Raw genomic sequence first — 20738 nt, forward strand, 5'->3', positions numbered from 1 at the left:
CATGTGACTAAAAATAAATGAATCCTCGGGTGAGGGAGAGCCACGCTCAAAGGTCTTAAAATAGCCGCTCAAACAAAGGCACGAATAAACGAGAACGAGTGAATGGGTTTTATTTTCAAGAGGAAACCACCCACCCGACCATCCTCCCCACCTCCCGCGCCCGCCTTTATCACTCTTTCACGGCAGCTACTCCCCGGTTGCTAGGTTACGAGACTTGTGGCCGCCATCCTCGGCCCAGAGGTGCTCTTGCTTGTGCATCATGTTTTTTTATGGGGTATATTTGCGTTGTGATTTAGGGAAGCACTGGGACTGGTAGCGAGGAGGTGGTGGTGGGGGGGGGTGTCCTACAGTTCAATTTGTGAGACCACAAGCTTGTGTTTGGTATGCACCATGGAAACAGAGGAGGCTAATTTGAGTGTGCTAACTGTCGCTGCAGGGGGAGGTGTATGGAATGGAAGGCCCACATGTATGCTCATGTCTTTTTGTTGTGTAGGGAATGTAATATCAAGTCATCTGCTTGTGTTTTTAAACGTATGCATACACAAGTCCTCAAATCGGGAGGCGGAACACCAGCGGGGTGGTGCAATGCGATGCAGTGGCGGTGCGGGTGCGATGCTTTGCACACGACCTGGGGAACATGTTTTTGCCGTGAGGAATGAAGTGTAATTACACATCCAGTACAGTAGGTGGCAGTGGCGCTCTCATTTATCTATTTTTATTTCAGGCAAATTTATGAACTTCAAATCTTTTCTGTGACAAACTAAAAAAAAAAAACATGTCTTTCTTTATTTTGTTTTCATTTATGTTAATATGGCAGAAGTGTACTGAATTTTATGGGCAAATGATGCCATTTATAGTCGCATCAGAAATTTCTTTGGAGGGGCACAAAAAGTTTTCTTCTTCCTGGGTGGGGGAGCCTAATATAATCCAATAATTTGTTATGATGAGAAAAGGAGCATCTAAAAATACTTATTTTTATTTATGGATGCAGCTTCAAACAACCTTGGTGCAATGGCACCATTGGCACAAAGCGGACACTATTATTTTTTCTACCTTGCCTGAGGGAAGCAACTCACAAAGTGAAATAAAACACAAAAGTGACTCATGCACTTTAGTGGGAACAGTTGTTGCCGTTGATGTTCAGCTCTGCATAATTTGGACCCCTCGTGTGAAGCAGCGGAAGAGCTGCTCACTCGGTGAAGGTGACTCTCTGATGTGACGAATACAGCTTCAGCATGATCCCATCAGAGAGGCTTTGCACAGTCGCTATGAAGCGAAATCCATCTTATCACACTGGTTTTCTTTTGCCACATTCCTGACTTTCTCGCCATTTTGGAATAAAACAAAGTAAAAGGAATGTTTCCTCTTAAAAGGATACCTCAGGTAAGTATGCCATTTGCAGCAGAAAAAAAGTTCATATTTTGTCTATAATTAATTTGGTAACTTCATTTTTTTTCCCATTCACACTTAATAACTTTAAAAAGCATTTTAAAAATAATATACCGGCAGCTGACCGCCATGTTCTTTAAACACATCAGTAGATAACCATCACGTGTGTCAACTTTGCACAGTGATACACACACACACACACTCACACACACACAGCTATGGCGAATAGAACACATTCATAGCATTAATCCGAAAGAATGAAACCATATCATTTAAAACCAATACTAAAAAAATCTACAGACAGAGATTCCACTTTTGATGTGAAAGATGCAGCGCCGGATAGTCGTTTCATGTACCAAAATACACTGTGGAGAACGAGCGATTCAGAAAGTTTAGCAGACATGGTGCAAGTTTGCTTGTGGGACACACACAGAGCATGCTGGATAGATTGTCCTCCTACCCCTGCGTGCATTATGAACGCAGTGCTGCTTTGGTCCAGTGTCTCAGTGGCTTCATTTACAAGCGCGGACTCCACTCGCATTATGGACATAACGACCCAGAAGCCACCACCTGAATGGCGAAGGGTTTGACATCCCCCGGGATGTGTTTCCTTTCCCTCCCGTGACTTATGGGGGCTTGGCGGACATTGCTGATTGGTCACACCAACCTTCGCCATCGCCTCCCTCTGCCAACAGGGAGTTGGCCTGTTTTTAAAGCCCACGCTGGGTCCAGGTGATTTAAAGCAGCTTGTGTTTTAGCCAACCCATTCCACCAGTTCCTGTCTTTCATTTGTGCAAAAAAAAAAAAAAAGGTCACAGTCCTTGTGTTCCACTCACCTCGGGCGGTTGTTATTGCATCCTGGGGAGATTTACTGGGCAACCTTGTGTGTCAGGAGATGCTTTTATTGGTTCTTTTCACTTTCATTTTCAGGCTGTTGCACGACGACCTCGCAATGCACAAGTCAACAACTGGGAAGCAGAAGAGTAAATAGTCATTTTGGTAATTTAGTTAATCCTTTTGTTACATGAAGTCAGTGAGGCATCAATTTTGGGATGTACCCAAATGTGAAGAATTCTCAGAAATTGTGGTTTTCGGTTTAACAGAAGATATTTGAGCTGCAAAGAAAAATTAAACAGCCTAATATTATTTTCCTTCAATTTCTGTAAAACAATGGCACATTACAAACATTCTTGATTTGGATTAAAATGTGTAGTTTTTCAAATGACTTCACATATGGAAGTAAAATACATTGGAAAAAATTATATAACAAGAATGCTCATACATAACATGTGAGTAAAAAGTTTAATACAACATGGGCAAAAAAAGTCCTCAAAGAAACAGAATACAGGTCAGCCAAACAGTACACATGAAGTACACACAAACAGAGACATACACCGGATTCTTTCGGGTGGGGAGCTTTGCCGCTGGCTAGCAGACGCTAAGCAGGAGACAAAATGTCTTATTAGGAAGTCAATGCGAACCAGATCTTCTCTGAACTTGTCCTTCGCAAAGCATGCTGGCAGGAAAGCGGAGGTGAGACGGTCATGTGATGGGGGGGAGCAGGAGGAGTGGTGGTTGGGGGACACTTATGGGACAAAGTGCTCGTCCCTTCAAAAAGAAGGAAGAGGAGGATATTGATCTGGCCCACGTCTGTGATGTGAACACATTTATTTAGACGCTCTGTGTTGTCATTTTCTTTTAAGTTGTCCGTGTTGGGAGCTGTGCGGTTTGCGGGGGTGGAGATGAATGCTCCCCGTCAGGCCCGTGGCAAGGACTTTTTAGAGCCAATAAAAATCACTTGAGCAGAGCGCTGATTGATCTTGTGTCAGCGGACGTCTGATGCTTGCTGCCAGACTTGCTCGACTTCTACATTGGCACATGCAAGAAATGTTCCTCCAGCAGGTGGCGATGCCTCTAGGCGGAAGGTAAACACAGGGCGACGTTTCACTTGAAGACACGTTGAGAAATGACACATAGACACCAGATTCGGTACACTTGCTCAATGTCTACAGTTTGTCTGAGGAGAGTGACCCGTTGAATGTTTCACCCCAATCATGGAATAGTGGCCTCCACGTCAATGGATGCCATCCCACAGTAAAAACTAAATGCCTTCCCTCAAGTAGACCTATAACCTAAAATCTAACAAATGGGAAAATGGCGCTTCAATAATCTTTTTCTTTTCACTTTTGTGAGCAGTTCAGCCTTGGTGGAGGTGTGAAGTCTTCGAAGTGCTATTTTATTTTCTCCAGCTATTCTGTTGAAGCCATCGACTGAAGATCCTCCGAAGCTCTCCAGTGGGAATACATCCGAGTTTGCGGCCGTCACCAAAAGTCCCTGTGGCGGGAAGCGTGGGATGTCGCCATGGATCGTTTGCGGGATTCCCTCTGTTTAACCCCACTCGCTTCCTGTCCCGGCAAGGAAGAGTGACGCGCTCGCCAGCGACTCCCCTGGCAGGGGACACAAGCCTGCCGAGCTTTGACTCACGCAGCAACCTTCAGCCAAACCCTCATCAAACTCTCGCCGTCCAATAGTATCCGAGGGGGAATTTAAATTCTTCTAAAAGGAAAAAAAACCTTCTATGCTGATCCAGAAATCAGTCTGATTCATCTAGCCACCTTTAACACAAATTTCTAAAAACAATAATAAAAACAGGAAAAAGAGAATCATCTAATTATAGAATTCACTGGAAAGTCACAAGGACTTAAGACATTCACACGCACGAAAAGTACTCGATTAAATCGACAGTGAAACCTTGATGACAACCAAATCCAAAGCAGCATTTCTCATGGGAAATAATGTAAATCTCATGAATGTGTTCCGGACAGTACAAACGTCAACTAATAGCTAGCAGACAAAAAAGAGTTTGAAAGAAATATAAATGACTAACGAATTGGATAACTTGACTTTGACCTTTCTTGAAGACGCTTGATGGCGGAGACAGCGAACAGGGAGAAAGGGGCGCCGTTATCCGAGCTCTTTCTCGTCTTCTTTAGGAATCGGTTGGGTCCATGAACTTTCTGTATTCGTGTTGTATATAATTGATGCAACAGATGGCAGGACAAATTCCACACTGCAAGCTTTTATATACAACTTTAGGCAATACCAAACCAATAGGTCTGCTCGGCAACATTAGGTAAAGTTGGGGCAACATTGGTGATACATCCTGTCAGAAGTCAGGCCTTCAAAATAAAACCAATCATTGAATATTGCCACCGTTTCACATTTTATTTACTCCTTAGGTGGTGTATTTAACCGTTACACTCTATTTCGTGCTTGTTTATTGACTGTGACTTTCTTTTTGTCTGTTGCCTAGAAATTTGCGTTGGAAATTGCCTGAATGTGCATCTACTAAAAGAATAACCAACATTTGTGTGGAAAGAAAGTAATTCAATATAAAGTGAACAAACCTGTAAGACCGTCACATTGTATGCACGCCGACTGAGTGATGAGTGATTGTTGTTGCGGGGCTGCTTCCTTCCTCCCTGCTTGTTTTCATCGCGGGCCCCTCAGACCGAGACGGGGGCCCGAGCGGTGAGCCTGGACTACATCAAAAACAAAACAGACGCTCGAGCCGGAAGCCAGGCAGGAACTGGTGAGGCTCGTTGCTGTCTGTTATCAGGAACCTGACCTAGAATGAGCACAGACGGGCTCGCCAGGTGGGGAGGGGGACAGAAAACTAACATCCAGTCTGCTTTTGTCTGCGAAGAGAAGATCTCCCACCTGTGTTTTTTGTGTCTGATTACTTAATGGGACTCTCTCTGTGTAGCGTCATTATCCCAATTTGTCTGCAATGCTTTCTCTTGTTACACCGCCTGATGCTTTTTGCTTCTTTGTGAGTGCAGTCACGTTGACATGTTGCCATATGGAATTCACTGGAGCAAAGTCATCCGCCAAGGCCAAGCAATAGTCACTGAAAACACACAGATGCAACAAAGTCAACTACAAGATCATGGAAAATGGAATTCATTTCAGTAGTTCATTTAAAAAAACTCATTTCACATACAAAGTGAAACGTTGCATGATTTTTATTTTTCATCCTTGTTGAGTATTGTATAAACAATTAACATGATGAGGATATAAATTAGCTCTAGGCATTGATTGACTTGGGAAACTGCAAAAAATCAGGCTAACAAAGACCAACAAAGTAAAATGGCGGATTCCATTTTTTAACCGTACTTTTGAGCATAGTAAGGAAACCATCGATCCATTATCAAAGCCACTTCTCCTCACGAGGTTCATGGGGGTGTTGGAGCCTATCCCAGCTATCTTCGGCAGTAGGTGAGGTACACCCCGAACTGCCAGCCAATCGCAGGGCACACATAGATGAACAACCATCGGCGCTTGCACTCATACCTAGGGACAATTTAGTGTTCAATTTACCTACAGGTCTTTGGAATGTAGGTGGAAACTGGAGGAACCGGGGAAAACCCACATAGGCACGGGGATAACCATGCAAACTCCCCACAGAAAGGCCGGAACCAAACCCTGTACCTATGAAGTGAGAGGCCATCGTCCTAACCAGTCATCCACCGTGCTGCTCGTAAGGCAACTAATGAACTAAAATTCATAGGAGACTGACGGCAACGCGGCAGCAAAGTGGAGACTGTGCACTAAAAAAATACAGCAGTTCAAACGGCACAGGACGGGGGTTAGCAATTCAAAGCATGCTGAGTAAATATGGTAAATAATGACTGCTCGGCAGTGGTTTTTATAAGGTATGACCTTGCACACTGAGAAACCTGGTTGACGAGCTGCTTGAAAAAGTACCTAGAAGTACCTGCTTGCACTTGCAAAAAAAAAAAAAAAAAAAAATTAGAAATTTGCCAACAGCCAATGAACAGAGAGCGGGTGTAAACATGGCATTATAAAATTCCAGGACATCTTCTTTAAACATTTTCTCAACATTTCAGCATGAAATGCTAACATGTCATCAGTGAACAAGACCAGACGAGACTGAGCGGAACAAAGCTGGAGGTGGACCAGAATCCAGCCGCTGTCAACTGTCCATCAGTCTGGCCGGCAAGTCGTAGTCTGTCTGGACTCGAATTGATCCCTCCGATTGATCCGAGGCTTTGTCCATCTGCCTGACGCGGGCCCTTAATGCCGCAGAGTACACACGAGCTAAGGAGGCGGCAGGACGGAGAAGATAAACAGATAAGGAGTCCGATAATGATACTGCAGGAAGTGGGTGGGAGGGGGCCGTAGTGAATCTCGCCAGTCTGGTCTGGACAGCTGGTGTTGATAACTAATCTGCCCATTTGCCGGCCGCTTTTTTGTCAAACATGAAACCGGGCAACATGATATAGCGCAAATTAATAAATGAACAATTTCTTACTCAAGGGGACTCTCACCTCCTTCTCCATCGGGGCCCCTTTTCACACAGCGAAACAAAAGATACTGGGAAGGGGCTACACAGATCGGCAGACGGCTGAGAACCACTTGATCAAATAATGAGACGGAGAGATGATACGTGGCCCTTGAGGAAAAACAAAGTGTCGGACTCTGATTTTTTTTTCTCCGCGGGTAAAATGAGGTCGCCTTGTTCAACCAGGTGGGTGGTAAACGCATGGAGTACAGTCTGTTTTTGGGCCCCGGGCATTGGGAGCATCGGGGTAGGGTAAAGAGGTGCAATGGCTTGGGGAGTTTCTGAACACTCAACATATCTCTTTGAAAAGGAGTTCCAAAACGTTCGACAATTGATGGCTGTGATCAATGCAATTGATGACGAAAGACGAAAAGAATGCCGCCCGGGTGTGTTGGGTGTGTAGTGATGCGGTAAAGGAGTTGAGTAGCGGGTGTTGGACTGTTTGCGGGCTTGGCTGAGGTAAAGTGGCAGGTGGGGCAGCGAGTCGAAGCAAGCGCGCAGTTCAGAGCGAGGAGGAGTGGAGCAGGCATGCGAGCTATGTGATGATTATCAGAAAACAGAGGGCCCGTCTGTTCTCCGCCCCGCATGCCCCGGGGTTGGGCTCGAGCACAAGGCGTTGACGGGGAGGGGTGCGATTGTCGGGGTGGGTGGGGGTTGTGTTGTTGCAAACCGTGCTTGGCGGCCAAGCAGGTGTGCACGGCGAAGGAACATGAGGGGGGGATGGGTGGGGTGACAGCCGGAGAAATCAACACTTGGAAAATGAAAAGAAAGCAAAGCGATACGGAGGGCGGACAAAGACACTCGTAAGACCAGTGGGTTCATTTCGTAAGTGTCTGTGTTTTAAAAGGGATTGAAATAATGAGGTTGTGTAAACATTGTTTTTGTACTTTCCCAAGCGGAGGAGTTCAGTACCACGAGGGTGGAGCGATACATAGTCCATTAAAAGTAAGGATGTGACTCAAAAAAACTTTTTGATTTTTGGGAGTCATTTTATGCCTGATGATCAGGTCTGTACTAGACGTCAGGCTGAGCTGCCCGGTGGGCAGGCGTCTAATTCATTTTTGCAATGTTTTAATTTTTTTGTTTTCCCATTCTTTTTCACCCCAAGAGACCATCCCATTGAGCCAATTATCACACAGACGGTAAATTGAACCAATCATTGGCAGACCTTAACGGTAGTCGGCACTGGCTAGAGGGAACATCTAAATGCCAACTCTATCAAAATATGTGCTTTCGCGAAAGACATTTTATTCTTACAACCAATGTAAACAAATTAATTGCCTTCACACTACAGCAAGCCTTAAAATGCCAGCGCTAATTTCTGGCGCCAGTCCAACCCTGCTGATGATTCAACTACTTGAGAAAACAAAAAAAGAAACGAGGGGCTCGTGCACTGCTTCAAGTTCCTTGTTCTTGGGTGTCATTTAACCGACAAAGCACAGGGGAATGCAGAGATAAGAAAACAAGAACCAGCGTTTTAACCGATGGTCGGTGCGCTGTTCTCTACCTTCATTTCACTTACGCCAAGGCAAGAATGAACAATGAGTGAGAAGGAGAACAACATTCTAAGTGTTGAGGGTGCAAGCTAATCTGTCTTGGATGCGCTCCGAAGCTGCACGACTCCGAAGGTGGCCGTTTTTAAAAAGTGAATTTCTATTTCTATTTGGATTCTATTCACTGAGTTATGAAATGCATTATAAAAATAAATTGTCCTTACATTGTCTTGCCCTGAACTTGGCGGGACCTGAAAATCTTAAATTCTATCAAAAATGCAGCCAAGTTTCTTCGTATGAACATGTGACCCAACCAGGAAATCTCGCGAAGGCGCAATCGTCCTATTTAATGAGCTGACGTGACTTTTTGGAGTTGCCTCTTAAATCGTCACCTTCGTCATTGCACTGCGTCTTCCGGTGGCTACATCTTTGGAATTGAGACACAGCGACCAAGCCAGATCAAGTTCAGTTCCAAACCCGGTGGTGGACGGCTACGTCCTACACACCATCAAAAGTGCAGTCCTACTTTTAGTTCCATGAATTATATTGACTTATTTCCAACAGTCCAGTCTCCTGATTTCATAGCATTTTTCTTGTAGTAAAACCGGAATGACTGCAGACTAATAAATGCTTATTCTGTTCTATTCTGCAGTATTAGAGGAACAGGCAGGTCTATTGTTGGGAGATATAATAAGCTCGTTGTTAATCAAATTTTCGTCACAGTGTAATCATAACAGGGCATTATTACACTTGTAAAGGCAAATGTTTTGCGACAATTCTTCAATTGGATCTCATTAGTCGCAGGTGTACCTAATGTTGAGGCCCTTGAGCGTTGCTAAGTGAAGGAAACACACACACATGCGCACATTTATACAGAGTAGTCTGCTGCTGGTGCAGAGTGTGGTAGATCAGGCACATTTCTCTCCAGAGGAAGTGATGGTTTTAGTGTTTGTGTTGAGAGACGTCCAAACGGTGCTTTCATTTGGAGAGGCCTGTCATTAGAAAACGAGGCTCACGCGAGCCGCCCCGGCAGCTCTTTTTTAACAGCGCCGCCGAGACGCTTCAAGGGGCTTATGTGCTGAGCTTAAAAAAAAAAAAAAAAACTCAACCACTCCGCTTTGCAAATAAAGCGATACGCGGTTGGTATGTTGGCTTCCAGCTGCACATGTGCATGCAGCTCATCTCTGCCTGTTTGCTATAATGAATACCTTACGCCGGAATGCCTGAGCTAAGTGTGGCTAGGGCTTTTTAATGCTCTTATTGTTCTATGCGCTATTGAAATATGGATCAATATCTGGAGACAACACAGGCATTAATCCAAACTGTCGTTCACAAACTGAGGTCCCTGGAGGCATTGCTTGCGGGAAATAAAGGATTAGATTGTGCCATTTGGAAAAAGAACCTACCTACAGATGGGGATCAACGCAAACATTAAAAAAAAAAACATAGTACACCAATTTCTCAATTCCTACCTTAGCTTTGGGCAAATTAAAAGCCCTAATGAATAAAATGCTACATTAATAAAGCCCTTTTTTTTAAGAACAAAAGGCAACGTCTCATTATTTTGGAGAACAAAAGGCACATTTTCTCTTGAATATAATCCCATTTTTTATTACAAGAATGAAGTGACTCTTCTTGGCGTGTTAAAATTTATTTTCTTATCTCATAATTTTTTTTTCATGTCATAATATGATTTTATCTTCAGAAATTACGTAAGGCCCGCCACAAACCAAGCGACGCAGCCGAAACCGACTAAACTGGTGCACATTGTGTACAGAAATACTTAACTATATTTAGACTTCAGTATATATACCTGTGGTAAGAAAGCAAAGTGCGGAGAGTCTCTGTCGTCAAAATCCACATGTGTAGACAGTGAACAGGGGGGGTGATCATTGTCAACAGCCTTTCAAACTCCATATTTTCTCTCCTTTATTGTTTGTTATTATTCTTTCTGTCTTATTTTATGTTTGTATGGTTCACAAAAAAAAATAATACTCTATTGGAAACTTATAACACGATAGAGGGTTACAGTTTTTCCCATTGCAGAGTGCCGATAGATGCGCGGTGCTCAATCGCTTGGTGTGTGACGGAGAACAGGCAAGTGATATATTTGCAATGGATTTTTTAAGTTGCTTTGGGCACGGTCGCTCTGTGCGGAGAGTCTAAGATTCTGATTTCTTTTGTCCTGGCAAAATGTACGTTTGTTCTTGGAAAGTTAATTTTTAAAACAATACAAGTTTGTTCTCAGTATCTCTCTCTCTCTTTCTCTCTCTCTCTCTCTTTCTCTCTCTCTCTCTCTCTATCTATCTATATTTATATATATATATATATATATATATATATATATATATATATATAGGGAGGAGTAGTCTACTTTTTCTTGAAATGAAGTAACTTAAATTTCTATAGCATTTCGTTATATTTAATTGGAACGAGGAGTATGAGGATGTACTCAGAAAAAAAAATGTTCCTCATTTGGACCAAAAAGTTTGCAAACACTGAGACTGAAGTAATGTGTGTTAGTGTGTGCGTGTGTGCGTGTGTGTGCGTGTGCGCTCACTGTGCTCCAAAATGTTTCCCAACAACAAGCACATCTTGCACCACCCCAGTCATGAGGACGATGATGAATTGCCTCTAAAGCGAGCCACAATTAAGATTGGATCAGGATAAAGGTACAAGTTAAATGATTTTCATGAGTGCCACCAAACAAAACATTCCTCCACCGAGTGGCCCTGCCTTCTGAACGCGGGAGGAGTCGGCTTCCTTAAATTGTTTGTGCTTTTAATTAATGATCCTGACATGTTTGTGCGCGCGCACGTGTGTGTGCGTGAGTTTTGGTGAGGTAAACAGGACAGCTGAGCTGGGAGGCTCATTAAAATGTTAAGAACAGACACAAGATCCCTTCTTTTCTCCTTGGAGTTGAACTTCTGCTTTTGGAACATCCGCTTTCAAAATCAACTCAATGACGGTTTCCTAAAAAGCGTCTCATTCAAGTCACGACATGTTCTGCATTTTATTCTTGCTCAAGCCCACGTTAAGGTTATTTTAATATGTAATCAATTCACTGAGCAGTTTTGCAGCCTCCCTCGGGGGGCCGCCAGGGGACTTCATGGAGTGTGGAGAAGCTTGAGAGGAATAAAGAAAAAAATATCTATTTTTAAATCGACAAAATGTGTTATTGTCCGATGTAACTATGATAGAACGCTTTGAGCAAAAATCCCCAAAAGTACTGCATGTTTGACGCGCATACAACACTGATCATCACCAAAAGATGATGGTGATAGCATCATGCTTTGGGGCTTTTTTTTCTCCAGCTGGAAATGGAGCCTTTGTCAAGATGAACACAATTATGAACAGTTCCATTTTAGCACAAATTCTTGAAGCTAGAAAACAAAAAAACAAAAATAAAAATCATGTAAAGCCTTCTAGATCTATGTAAAATGTAAAAGATTTTTTTAATGTTATATTTTTTCCCCCAGTTTCATGAGTAGGGGAAATGCTAGAGTTTAAATAAATTAAGATTTTGTAAATTTTTCATTGGACAATAATTTTCTCAAATGTGTTTATCGCCGTAAAACAAGCAAAAGATTCGGTTCAGATGGTGTGGTGTTTTTCTTTAATCAACAAAAAAGTCATGGTCTCAATATAGTTTTTCAAGCTGTTTTAGGGTGACTGGCTGGCTGCTGGAAGCAGTTTTGTTAGTGTTCCATGGCTCAGTCATTGTCTGCATACTAATCCGAAACATCAACATAGCAGTGTGTGGAACGCTAAACTCCAAATTTTCCATTTTATTCGGATCAGGTTTCTTTGACACCTGTCCAAAACCAACGTTTCCCCTTTCCTCGTGACATTTAGATAACATTGCTAAATTGACACGCAGCGCTCCAATTAGATTGGCTTGGAGCACATACACAAACATTTGTTCACATCTTCGAAATTCCTAATGTGGAAAAGTCTTTGTTTGTTTGCACCACGGGATGTTGAAGTGTATCTTGGCCACAGTCGGAGGCTTTTTTTTTTCTTTTTAATCTAAATTTCCAGGCAAGAAAACTGCAGCTAGACAAACTTTGATGACTTGTAATTGTTCACTCAATGGCATGTAGTAGTTTTCAATGAATTCTCAAGTTACATAACAGCATGTTGACCCGCTGAAATTTATCTTGTGACTATTCCGATGTGGCTGACATTTTTGTTAGTCTGATATAAAGGAGATTAAATCCAATACTTCCTGTGTCAAAAATAGCAGATGATACAGTATGTCACAGAAGTGAATACTTTGTGAAGAGTCCAGAAGTGGCCCAGTGGTGCTGCTCATCACGAGTCATGACACAAAGAAACACACATTTATGAATACTGCACAGTGACATGGCTTGCAACTTTGCAGTGTCTTAGTGTGTGTTTGTTTTCACATGCTCTTTGTGAAGCTGCTTGTGTGACAGAGGCCAAGAAGGGGGATGAGAAACACAGTGTGGGTGGGAAACCTTTTGACAAAGTTCCCCATTTTCACAGAAAAAAAAAAAAAAAAACCTTCCCGTTATGAATCGTGTGACACGCGAGAGTTACTCAGAAGATGACGGCGGCGTGCGAGTTTGCGTTTCCACCACCAGACTGCTAATGAGGGGGGAGTGGCCGCTACCGGAGGCGTCTGCATGAGGTCAATTTCCAAATTAATTAGCTCATCCTTTGACATACAAATACAACAGCCAAATGTCAACGCGCTCACATCGGCCATAGGAAACACAATTAGTGGAAGTCGTTATTGTTTTAGCAATGCCGTGCTTGTCCAGCTCCATTTCCCGTGGCGCCGCCCATTCCTCGGGGTACTGCTCCGCACTGTGTGCCATCTGACTTGTTAGCATCGGCCTACCACAACACAAACTGCACTGTTATTCTGTGTTAGCAAGGGGATACTTTTCCATTCAGCTAAGTTTCAGTGATGTCATTTTCAGTCAATATAACAAGTTTACAAATCCCTGTTCAAAAGTCAGGGTGTTGCAATCTAAAAAAAAAAAAAATAAATTAAAAAAAATTACATCAAGATACAATAAATCCATCCATGAACCGCTTATCCTCACAAGGGTGGCGGATGCACTGGAGTCCCATTGCCCAAAAAAAAAAAAATAATAATTCCCACCCAAATGAATGTGAGCTTTAACCTGTTCAACTCAACTCAAATCAAATGTTCACGTCAAACTCAACAACTGAGACATGATGTTACAAACGTGAGCACATCCTCTCATAACTGGGATGTGGCTGTGTTCAGAATAAGCCAATCACGTTCAAATTCATGTGAGATGGGAGTCGGCACACCTGCCACCATTTAAAGCGCCTCTGATTCATCACAAATTAATGTCAGCTTTCCTTCCAGGCTTTCCTTGATACCACAAAGTAAACACTCGGGAATATCTTTCAGCAACGTCTGAAATTTGTGCTTTTGCACTGGCTCCAGATTCATTTTAGGATTCAGTACAAAAAGAATAGCAGTTACTGTCAGAACTTGATTGTTTTTATTTGTTGTTTTTTATTTCAATCTGATTTATGTCATTGATTTGTGTTTGGGGCAACCATTATTATTACATCCTAGAAGAGAACAAGCCATTTTCAACACATTTCAAGATTTGTCAGCAATGTGTAAAAATAAAACTAACATGTGCCAACTGGTTTGTTAAAAATAATGTTACATTTCAAATTGACCAAATTGTGACATGGGAGCAATTTGCAGACTCAAAGATGAACTTTTATTTTGTGTAACGATCAATTTTCTTGTAGACGTGGTCACTCCTTAATATAATGTGAGTTATGTTTCAGGTAGCCATGTGACTTTTTTTTTTTTTAATTCCCAGTCTAGTCTTGCTGTTTATCTGCCTTTCGAAACATCTTTTGTTTTGAACTTCACTTTTGCTTGACATTAATTGTAATTTAGCGGTAACATTGTGTTTGTACAAATAGAGGCTTCCCCCAAATAGTCTCCCTGCCCTCCCTCCATTTGCAGTTGAATAAATAAACGCCCACAGCCACTATTTGCGTAACTTCGGTGTATGGTTTTGTACAATGAAACATTTTAAAGTCTTTGTTATCTTTGTGAGTGTACCTAAAAGCATGTGGGGGTGTGTGTGGGTGTGTGTGTGTGTGCGAGTGCGTTTGTATTAAGTTGAGATGCTGACAGGAAATACTTGGCCTTGTATCTTTACTTGCCACACCTTTGTCTCATTACGCTAATGGATGTACGGGGTTGCGTAAACACAACAGTTGGTCAGAGGAGTGGAAGCGCCGTGTGCTTACACCGGGTGGAACGAAATCTTCGACACAATGGAGAACTTGGTGCAACTAGTGTAGGTGCAATTTCCTGAGGTTGGGTCTTTTTATCAAGACTTATCTTGACATGATGGAGTTGCTTGCCAGACAGAATTAATCCTTTCCTGTGGTGCAACTATCTTGTCCTTCTATCTGCAATGCCATCTGGGCTGGAGGGTCATGCAAGGAATCGGAACCCTCACATGGAAAATTGGAGGGTAATATGATTTAGTAGGGCTGCACTAACGGGACGGAATCAATTGTTGAGAAAATAGACTTTTGAGGTCCCACCAAGAATTGAACTCAGATCACTGGATTCAGAGTGCGGAGTGCTCACCATTAAACCATGGAAACTTCACATACCGGGTGGGATGGTAATACGTTTTTGTAGGGCTACGCAAACAGGCCTGAACAATTTGTTGAGAAATCAAAACTGTTAGGTCCACGGAGACTTGAATTCTGATCAACGGATTCAAAGGCCAGAGTGCTAACCATTACACCATGGAACCATCACATGAAGTGAAGGAGGGAATTGCGTTTTTGTGGGTGTGCACAAACGGGCCTGAAAAATCGGTTGAGTAATTTGACTGTTGAGGTCCCACCGAGACTTGAACTCGGATTACTGGATTCAAAGCCCAGAGTGCTCACCATTACACCATGGAATCCTCACACCGAGTAAAGGAGGGTACTACTTTTTTGTAAGTGTGCGCAAACGGGCTAGAATCAATTGTCGAGAAATAATACTTTAGAGGTCCCACCGAGACTGGAACTCAGATCACTGGATCCAAAGCCCAGAGTGCTCGCCATTACACCATGGGACCATCACGGAAAGCATGGGAAGGTAATACGTTTTTGTAGTGCTACTCAAACAGGCCTGAACAAAGAGAAATAAAGACTTTTAGGTCCCACCGAGACTTGAACTCGGATTACTGGATTCAGAGTCCAGAATGCTAACCATTACACCATGGAACCGTCACACGCTCCGTGGGAGGGTAATACATTTTTGTAGGGCTACACAAACAGGCCTGAACAAATTGTTGAGAAATAAAAACTATTAGGTCCCACCAAGACTTGAATTTCGATTACTGGATTCTGAGTCCAGAGTGCTAACCATTACACCATGGAACCCTCACATCGAGTGAAGGAGGGTAATACGTTTTTGTAGGTTTGCACAAACGGGCCTGAACCAATAGTTGGGGGGGGGGGGGGGGGGGGGGGGAAGACACTGGAGGTCCCACCAAGACTTTAACTCAGATCACAGGATTAAAGTCCAGAGTGCTCACCATAACAGCACAGAACCTTCACATGCTGTCTAGGAGGGAAGCAGGATTTTGTAGATGGAAGCAGGGGCCTAAATCAAACGTCGAGAGACTTTAGAGGTCCCACCGAGACTTGAACTCGGATCACTGGATTCAAAGTCCAGAGTGCTCACCATTACACCATGGAACCATGACAAACAGCGCGGGAGGGTAATACGTTTTTGTAGGTTTGCACAAACGGGCCTGAACCAATAGTTGGGGGGGGGGGGGGGGGGGGGGGACACTGGAGGTCCCACCAAGACTTTGACTCAGATCACAGGATTAAAGTCCAGAGTGCTCACCATAATAGCACAGAACCTCCACATGCTGTCTAGGAGGGAAGCACGATTTTGAAGATGGAAGCACGTGCCTAAATCAAATGTTGAGAGACTTTAGAGGAGGGTACTACGTTTTAGTAGGTGAGCGCAAACGGGCCTGAATCAATTGTTGAGAAATAAGGTTTTAGAGGTCCCACCGAGACTTGAACTCGGATTACTGGATTCAGAGTCCAGAGCGCTAACCATTACACCATGGAACCCTCTCACGGTTTAAAGGAGTGTACTACGTTTTTGTAGGTGTGCGCAAACGGACCTGAATCAATTGTTGATAAATACGGTTTCAGAGGTCCCACCGAGACTTGAACTCGGATTATTGGATTCAGAGTCCAGAGTGCTAACCATTACACCATGGAACCCTCTCACAGGGTAAAGGAGTGTACTACATTTTTGTCGGTGTGCGCAAACAGGCCAGAATCAATTGTTGAGAAATTAAGTTTTAGAGGTCCCACCGAGACTTGAACTCGGATTACTGGATTCAAAGTCCAGAGTGCTAACCATTACACCATGGAACCCTCTCACGGAGTAAAGGAGTGTACTACGTTTTTGTAGGTGTGCGCAAACGGGCCTGAATCAATTGTAGAGAAATAAGGTTTCAGAGGTCCCACCAAGACTTGAACTCGGATCGCTGGACCCAAAGTCCAGAGTGCTCACCATTACACCATGGAACCATCACAAGCAGCAGGGGAGGGTAATACGTTTTTGTAGGGCTACACGAACAGGCCTGAACAAATTGTTGAGCAATAAAAACTATTAGGTCTCACCGAGACTTGAGATCGGATTACTGGATTCAGAATTCAGAGTGCTAACCATTACACCATGGAACCCTCACATTCTCTGTCGAAGTGTAATACATTTTTGTAGGTGTGCACAAACGGGCCTGAAAAAATTGTTGAGAAATAAAAACTATTAGGTCCCACCGAGACTTGAACTCGGATCACTGGATTCAGAGGCCAGAGTGCTCGCCATTACACCATGGAACCCGCCCATCGAGTGAAGGAGGGTAATACAATTTTGTAGATGTGCACAAACGGGCCTGACCTAATCGTTGAGTAATAAGACCTTAGAGGTCCCACGGAGATTTGAACTCGGATCACAGGACTCAATGTCCAGAGTGCTCACAATTACACCATGGAACAATTACATATGGTATGAGGGGGTAATACGTTTTTGTAGGGCGACACAAACAGGCCTGAACAAATTGTTGAGAAATAAAAACTAGTAGGTCCCACCGAGACTTGAACTCAGATTACTGGATTCAGAGTCCAGAGTGCTAACCATTACACCATGGAACCCACACATGCAATGTTGAAGTGTAATACGTTTTTGTAGGTGTGCACAAACGGGCCTGAACCAATTGTTGAAGAGTAAGACTGTAGAGGTCCCACCGAGACTTGAACTCGGATCACTGGATTCAGAGTCCAGAGGGCACACCATTACACCATGGAACCCGCAGTTATTGCATAGGAGGGTAATACGTTTTTGTAGTGCTACACAAACAGGCCTGAACAAATTGTTGAGAAACAAAAACTAGTAGGTCCCACAGAGACTTGAAGTCAGATGACTGGATTCAGAGTCCAGAGTGCTAACCATTACACCTTGGAACCCTCACATAGAGTGAAGGAGGGTAATATGTTTTTGTAGGTTTGCACAAACGGGCCTGAACCAATAGTTGGGGAAAAAGACACTGGAGGTCCCACCAAGAATTTAACTCAGATCACAGGATTAAAGTCCAGAGTGCTCACCATAACAGCACAGTACCTTCACGTGCTGTCTAGGAGGGTAGCACGATTTTGTAGGTGGACGCACGGGCCTAAATCAAATGTTGAGAGACTTTAGAGGTCCCACCGAGACTTGAACTCGGATTACTGGATTCAGAGTCCAGCGTGCTCACCATTACACCATGGAATCCACATATGTTGTCTAGGAGGGTAATACAATTTTGTAGGAGTGCACAAACGAGCCTGAACCAATAGTTGAGTAATAAGACTGTAGAGGTCCCACCGAGACTTGAACTCGGATCGCTGGATTCAAAGTCCAGAGTGCTCACCATTACACCATGGGAACATCACAAGCAGCATGGGAGGTTAATACGTTTTTGTAGGGCTACACAAACAGGCCTGAACAAATTGTGGAGCAATAAGAACTATTAGGTCCCACCGAGACTTGAACTCGGATTACTGGATTCAGAGACCAGAGTGATAACCATTACACCATGGAACCCTTTCACGGGGTAAAGGAGTTTACTACGTTTTTGTAGGTGTGCGCAAACGGGCCTGACTCAATTGTTGAGAAATAAGGTTTTAGAGGTCCCACCGAGACTTGAACTCGGATTACTGGATTCAGAGTCCAGAGTGCTAACCATTACACCATGAAACCCACACATGCTCTGTCGAAGTGTAATACGTTTTTGTAGGTGTGCACAAACGGGCCTGAACAAATTGTTGAGAAATAAAAACTATTAGGTCCCACCGAGACTTGAACTCAGATTACTGGATTCAGAGTCAAGAGTGCTAACCATTACACCATGGAACCCTCACATCGAGTGAAGGAGGGTAATACGTTTTTGTAGGTTTGCACAAACGGGCCTGAACCAATTGGGGGGGGGGGGGGAGACACTGGAGGTCCCACCAAGACTTTAACTCAGATCACAGGATTAAAGTCCAGAGTGCTCACCATAACAGCACAGAACCTTGACATGCTGTCTAGGAGGGAAGCACGATTTTGTAGATGGAAGCACGGGCCTAAATCAAATGTCGAGAGACTTTAGAGGTCCCACCGAGACTTGAACTCGGATCACTGGATTCAGAGTCCAGAGTGCTAACCATTACACCATGAAACCCACACATGTTCTATCGAAATGTAATACGTTTTTGTAGGTGTGCACAAACGGGCCTGAACAAATTGTTGAGAAATAAAAACTATTAGGTCCCACCGAGACTTGAACTCAGATTACTGGATTCAGAGTCCAGAGTGCTAACCATTACACCATGTAACCGCCACAAGCACGGTGGGAGGGTAATACGTTTTTGTAGGGCTACACAAACAGGCCTGAACAAATTGTTGAGAAAAACTATTAGGTCCCACCGAAACTTGAACTCGGATCACTGGATTCAGAGACCAGAGTGCTCACCATTACACCCGCACATGTAGACTAGGAGGGTAATATGTTTTTGTAAGTGTGCACAAACGGGCCAGAGCCAATAGTTGCAAAAATCCACCTTATGGGTCCCACCGAGACTTGAACTCGGATTACTGGATTCAGAGTCCAGAGTGCTAACCATTACACCATGGAACCCTCTCGCGGGGTAAAGGAGTATGCTACGTTTTTGTAGGTGTGCGCCAACGGGCCTGAAAAAATTGTTGAGTAATAAGACTGCAGAGGTCCCACCGAGACTTGAACTCGGATCACTGGATTCAGAGTCCAGAGTGCTAACCATTACACCATGAAACCCACACATGCTCTATCGAAGTGTAATACGTTTTTGTAGGTGTGCACAAACGGGCCTGAACAAATTGTTGAGAAATAAAAACTATTAGGTCCCACCGAGACTTGAACTCAGATTACTGGATTCAGAGTCCAGAGTGCTAACCATTACACCATGGAACCCACACATGCTCTGTCGAAGTGTAATACGTTTTTGTAGGTGTGCACAAACGGGCCTGAACAAATTGTTGAGAAATAAAAACTATTAGGTCCCACCGAGACTTGAACTCAGATTACTGGATTCAGAGTCCAGAGTGCTAACCATTACACCATGGAACCCTCACATTGAGTGAAGGAGGGTAATACGTTTTTGTAGGTTTGCACAAACGGGCCTGAACCAATTGGGGGGGGGGGGGGGGCGGAGGGATGACACTGGAGGTCCCACCAAGACTTTAACTCAGATCACAGGATTAAAGTCCAGAGTGCTCACCATAACAGCACAGAACCTTGACATGCTGTCTAGGAGGGAAGCACGATTTTGTAGATGGAAGCACGGGCCTAAATCAAATGTCGAGAGACTTTAGAGGTCCCACCGAGACTTGAACTCGGATCACTGGATTCAGAGTCCAGAGTGCTAACCATTACACCATGAAACCCACACATGCTCGATCGAAGTGTAATACGTTTTTGTAGGTGTGCACAAACGGGCCTGAACAAATTGTTGAGAAATAAAAACTATTAGGTCCCACCGAGACTTGAACTCAGATTACTGGATTCAGAGTCCAGAGTGCTAACCATTACACCATGGAACCCACACATACTCTGTCGAAGTGTAATACGTTTTTGTAGGTGTGCACAAACGGGCCTGAACAAATTGTTGTGAAATAAAAACTATTAGGTCCCACCGAGACTTGAACTCGGATTACTGGATTCAAAGTCCAGAGTGCTAACCATTACACCATGGAACCGCCACACGCACGGTGGGAGGGTAATACGTTTTTGTAGGGCTACACAAACAGGCCTGAACAAATTGTTGAGAAATAAAAACTATTAGGTCCCACCGAGACTTGAACTCGGATCACTGGATTCAGAGACCAGAGTGCTCACCATTACACCCGCACATGTAGACTAGGAGGG

General features: G+C 43.7%; 24 non-coding genes across 24 annotated transcripts; all 24 read right to left on the bottom strand.

Moving 5' to 3' along the window:
- Window positions 1-15134: 15134 nt before the first annotated feature.
- On the bottom strand, window positions 15135-15207 carry trnaq-uug (transfer RNA glutamine (anticodon UUG)). The gene has a single exon. It is a non-coding gene; the product is annotated as a tRNA-Gln (tRNA).
- A 234-nt stretch (window positions 15208-15441) lies between these two features.
- trnaq-cug (transfer RNA glutamine (anticodon CUG)) lies at window positions 15442-15513 on the bottom strand. The gene has a single exon. It is a non-coding gene; the product is annotated as a tRNA-Gln (tRNA).
- Window positions 15514-15918: 405 nt separating this feature from the next.
- Window positions 15919-15990, bottom strand: trnaq-uug (transfer RNA glutamine (anticodon UUG)). The gene has a single exon. It is a non-coding gene; the product is annotated as a tRNA-Gln (tRNA).
- Window positions 15991-16305: 315 nt separating this feature from the next.
- trnaq-cug (transfer RNA glutamine (anticodon CUG)) lies at window positions 16306-16377 on the bottom strand. The gene has a single exon. It is a non-coding gene; the product is annotated as a tRNA-Gln (tRNA).
- An 84-nt stretch (window positions 16378-16461) lies between these two features.
- Window positions 16462-16533, bottom strand: trnaq-cug (transfer RNA glutamine (anticodon CUG)). Its single transcript has one exon. It is a non-coding gene; the product is annotated as a tRNA-Gln (tRNA).
- Window positions 16534-16617: 84 nt separating this feature from the next.
- Window positions 16618-16689, bottom strand: trnaq-uug (transfer RNA glutamine (anticodon UUG)). The gene has a single exon. It is a non-coding gene; the product is annotated as a tRNA-Gln (tRNA).
- Window positions 16690-16773: 84 nt separating this feature from the next.
- Window positions 16774-16845, bottom strand: trnaq-uug (transfer RNA glutamine (anticodon UUG)). Its single transcript has one exon. It is a non-coding gene; the product is annotated as a tRNA-Gln (tRNA).
- A 240-nt stretch (window positions 16846-17085) lies between these two features.
- trnaq-cug (transfer RNA glutamine (anticodon CUG)) lies at window positions 17086-17157 on the bottom strand. The gene has a single exon. It is a non-coding gene; the product is annotated as a tRNA-Gln (tRNA).
- A 240-nt stretch (window positions 17158-17397) lies between these two features.
- On the bottom strand, window positions 17398-17469 carry trnaq-cug (transfer RNA glutamine (anticodon CUG)). The gene has a single exon. It is a non-coding gene; the product is annotated as a tRNA-Gln (tRNA).
- An 84-nt stretch (window positions 17470-17553) lies between these two features.
- trnaq-cug (transfer RNA glutamine (anticodon CUG)) lies at window positions 17554-17625 on the bottom strand. Its single transcript has one exon. It is a non-coding gene; the product is annotated as a tRNA-Gln (tRNA).
- Window positions 17626-18013: 388 nt separating this feature from the next.
- trnaq-cug (transfer RNA glutamine (anticodon CUG)) lies at window positions 18014-18086 on the bottom strand. The gene has a single exon. It is a non-coding gene; the product is annotated as a tRNA-Gln (tRNA).
- An 83-nt stretch (window positions 18087-18169) lies between these two features.
- trnaq-uug (transfer RNA glutamine (anticodon UUG)) lies at window positions 18170-18241 on the bottom strand. Its single transcript has one exon. It is a non-coding gene; the product is annotated as a tRNA-Gln (tRNA).
- An 84-nt stretch (window positions 18242-18325) lies between these two features.
- On the bottom strand, window positions 18326-18397 carry trnaq-cug (transfer RNA glutamine (anticodon CUG)). The gene has a single exon. It is a non-coding gene; the product is annotated as a tRNA-Gln (tRNA).
- Window positions 18398-18481: 84 nt separating this feature from the next.
- Window positions 18482-18553, bottom strand: trnaq-cug (transfer RNA glutamine (anticodon CUG)). Its single transcript has one exon. It is a non-coding gene; the product is annotated as a tRNA-Gln (tRNA).
- Window positions 18554-18637: 84 nt separating this feature from the next.
- On the bottom strand, window positions 18638-18709 carry trnaq-cug (transfer RNA glutamine (anticodon CUG)). The gene has a single exon. It is a non-coding gene; the product is annotated as a tRNA-Gln (tRNA).
- Window positions 18710-18944: 235 nt separating this feature from the next.
- Window positions 18945-19016, bottom strand: trnaq-cug (transfer RNA glutamine (anticodon CUG)). Its single transcript has one exon. It is a non-coding gene; the product is annotated as a tRNA-Gln (tRNA).
- Window positions 19017-19100: 84 nt separating this feature from the next.
- Window positions 19101-19172, bottom strand: trnaq-cug (transfer RNA glutamine (anticodon CUG)). Its single transcript has one exon. It is a non-coding gene; the product is annotated as a tRNA-Gln (tRNA).
- A 228-nt stretch (window positions 19173-19400) lies between these two features.
- trnaq-cug (transfer RNA glutamine (anticodon CUG)) lies at window positions 19401-19472 on the bottom strand. Its single transcript has one exon. It is a non-coding gene; the product is annotated as a tRNA-Gln (tRNA).
- Window positions 19473-19556: 84 nt separating this feature from the next.
- trnaq-cug (transfer RNA glutamine (anticodon CUG)) lies at window positions 19557-19628 on the bottom strand. The gene has a single exon. It is a non-coding gene; the product is annotated as a tRNA-Gln (tRNA).
- An 84-nt stretch (window positions 19629-19712) lies between these two features.
- On the bottom strand, window positions 19713-19784 carry trnaq-cug (transfer RNA glutamine (anticodon CUG)). Its single transcript has one exon. It is a non-coding gene; the product is annotated as a tRNA-Gln (tRNA).
- An 84-nt stretch (window positions 19785-19868) lies between these two features.
- trnaq-cug (transfer RNA glutamine (anticodon CUG)) lies at window positions 19869-19940 on the bottom strand. Its single transcript has one exon. It is a non-coding gene; the product is annotated as a tRNA-Gln (tRNA).
- Window positions 19941-20185: 245 nt separating this feature from the next.
- On the bottom strand, window positions 20186-20257 carry trnaq-cug (transfer RNA glutamine (anticodon CUG)). The gene has a single exon. It is a non-coding gene; the product is annotated as a tRNA-Gln (tRNA).
- Window positions 20258-20341: 84 nt separating this feature from the next.
- On the bottom strand, window positions 20342-20413 carry trnaq-cug (transfer RNA glutamine (anticodon CUG)). The gene has a single exon. It is a non-coding gene; the product is annotated as a tRNA-Gln (tRNA).
- An 84-nt stretch (window positions 20414-20497) lies between these two features.
- On the bottom strand, window positions 20498-20569 carry trnaq-uug (transfer RNA glutamine (anticodon UUG)). The gene has a single exon. It is a non-coding gene; the product is annotated as a tRNA-Gln (tRNA).
- Window positions 20570-20738: the final 169 nt, after the last annotated feature.

Source organism: Idiotropiscis lumnitzeri, chromosome 13 (genome assembly GCF_059441095.1).
Source record: "Idiotropiscis lumnitzeri isolate Australia: NSW breed Sydney's pygmy pipehorse chromosome 13, RoL_Ilum_1.0, whole genome shotgun sequence".
In the NCBI taxonomy this organism is placed as follows: domain Eukaryota; kingdom Metazoa; phylum Chordata; class Actinopteri; order Syngnathiformes; family Syngnathidae; genus Idiotropiscis; species Idiotropiscis lumnitzeri.